The sequence below is a fragment of the Haliotis rufescens genome, unplaced genomic scaffold (genome assembly GCF_023055435.1).
Source record: "Haliotis rufescens isolate VD_foot unplaced genomic scaffold, xgHalRufe1.0.p SCAF_1, whole genome shotgun sequence".
Classification (NCBI taxonomy): domain Eukaryota; kingdom Metazoa; phylum Mollusca; class Gastropoda; order Lepetellida; family Haliotidae; genus Haliotis; species Haliotis rufescens.
In genome coordinates, this window is record NW_025963779.1 from 46,684,449 (window position 1) to 46,687,066 (window position 2,618).

General features: G+C 43.2%; 1 long non-coding RNA gene across 1 annotated transcript; it reads right to left on the reverse strand.

The window, feature by feature from the left end:
* Positions 1-346: 346 nt before the first annotated feature.
* On the reverse strand, positions 347-890 carry LOC124136471. Its single transcript, XR_006861375.2, has 3 exons — positions 874-890; positions 786-789; positions 347-443 (listed from the first exon to the last, which is right to left on the reverse strand). It is a non-coding gene; the product is annotated as an uncharacterized LOC124136471 (long non-coding RNA).
* Positions 891-2,618: the final 1,728 nt, after the last annotated feature.

Sequence of the window (2,618 nt, forward strand, 5' to 3'; positions counted from 1 at the left end):
TAAAAGGTGGAGGGGGGAGACTAAAAGGAGTTTGTGTGTTTTTATAGGTTTAGAAATTTAGGGTTATTGGCAGCCTGTTTGTTGTACTTGTATTTTTAAATGCGGCCAAGTAGGCCTGTTTTGATAAGATATATGCCTAGTGCTTTAAAGGTTTGTAAGTCATTTAGGGGGTTCAGTACAGTTGCTAGTGTCATTTGATTGTTGCAATTTAGTGTGGATTTGTCAACAAGATTGGGTTGATAATTGTTGAGTGGGTGAAGACTTGGCGGAGGTGTTCGATCTCAGGTTTGGGGTCAGGAGAGGAAAGGTTGATGGCTCATTTGGTGAGGGTGGAGATGATGCCAGTCTTGGTTCTACGAGGGTGGTTAGAGTTGAAGGGGATATACTGATCGGTGTGGGGGGGCTTCCGGTAGACACTGGTTTGGATTCTGTTTGTTGGGCTTCTTGAGGACATCTAGGAAGGGTAGTTAGTTGTCCTTTTCTATTTGATGGTGAACTGTACTCGGGGGTGTTGTTGGTTAAGATGTTGTAGTAACAGGGTTGGGTTTTGGTCTTGTTTTAGGATAACAAAGGTGTCGTCAACTTTCCTGTACCAGCTAATAGGTTGGATGGGGGCTTGCTGTTCGAAGTAGGTCATGTAGATTTCAGTAAGAATAGGAGAGAGTGGGGATCCCATGGGTAGGCCATGTATCCATTGATAGTACTTGTCTCCCCAGGTGAAGTAGGTAGAGGAGATACAGAGACTCCCTCAAGACCCTGCTAAGAGCCAACGGCAGGAACACAACCAAACTCCAAGAGCCTAAAGGTGTAGTTTACAAAATTGACTGCAACTGTGGACAATATTACGTAGCTGAAACATCCCACCCAATCAACACCAGAATGAAAGAGCAAAAGAAATTGCACCATTAAATCTGACAGTAAATCCGACATCTCGGACCATATCAACAACTGTCCTGATCACAACATCAACTGGGACAACGTCCAAATCCTCTCCAACAACCTCCATGATTTCACTAAAAGAAAACTAATAGAAGCAATCCACATTCGCCGCCACAAGCCATCAATCAACAGAGATCAAGGCTATTTCATCCCATCCGCCTACTATGAACTCATCAAGCAATAATCACTTATTCTGTTTAATTGGCTTCATGTCCCATTGGCTTATGTGTCCTCTGTCCATCGTGTTGTGACAGTATTATCTCCTTGTTGTCAACACCTTGACAAGAAATTTCATACACATCATGATAGATCCGCTGAGCATGCTCCATTGCATATCATTACACAGTCCAGTTAAAGGGTGGGAACAGCGAAGCGGATGTTACATCACAATCCCATTGCTGTTTCCTGCTCCTCAGCCACAGATCAGATGACCGGGATTACACTACCCCTATATAGTATCCCCAGCCCAGCTTGGGCAGGGGTTACTAACACGATTTCTTCATGCAACTTGAACACTAGCATGGGGGATAATTATAAACCAAATAATTATTCTATTAAGGTCATCATTGCAGAACTTTAAGACCAGATAATAGACCCGTGAGGATCCGGGGTAGAATAGGTCTTCAGCAACCCATGCTTGCCATAAAAGGCGACTGTTTGTCATAAAAGGCAACTAATGGGATCGGGTGGTCAGGCTCGCTGATTTGGTTGATGCATGTCATAGTTCCCACATTGTGTGGATCGATGCTCATGATATTAATCACTGGATTGTCTGGTCCAGACTCGATTATTTACAGACAGTCTTCATATAGCTGGAATATTACTAAGTGCGGCATTAAACAAACAAAAAACAAACCAGATAATAGGAAAGAACGGTCTACCAAACCCTTGTTAGTGTGCTGGGTATGAAGAACCTGTCAGAAAATCTGAAGAATTTCATACCCTTCCCTGTTCATTATACACTGATGATGTCATTAAGAAAACAAAGCATCTCTGAATATTTCATCTTCACATGACATCAGACTCGGTATGCGCATTGTCAATAAGAATGAGTACAAGACACACGATGCTCCTTTCGCACAACAGCCTGATGACGATTTTTATGGACTTGTTAAAAATCCAGGATGCTTGTTGACATTGCCAGATCCAGGGATTTTGACATTAATAAGCAAATGCTAAATGTCAGTTCATACATTAACTGCGTCGCGACTGGAATTCGTCACATCATTCCTCCGACCAATCAGAGCACAGGTCTTCCTTTAGATTCTCCCATAGAGATGACGCCACAACACTAACAACGATTTAGCACCTCAGAATATCAACGCTACACTCAGCACGCATCCTGTCGAACTAGCCTGCTTTATGGACATTGATCCAAGGATGGCAAAGTTCAGCACTACTACTCCACGTCTTCTGCAATATGCAGACAACTGGGAAGCCACCACAGACGCTCCTGGCTGCTTGAAGTGGTAAGAAAGGATACAAACTTCACTTTCTAAAGCGACCAAGACTAGTTATCCATCCTACGAGACACTGATTCCACCTGTCAGGGAGAAATGTATTCGCAGCAAATGTGGCCATACGCAAGTAACTAGCCATCAGGGCTTTGAAAGAATCGGACACCACCCACAGAATCTACTCGTAACTATTCCAAATGTGCTTGATCATAGATCTTAAAG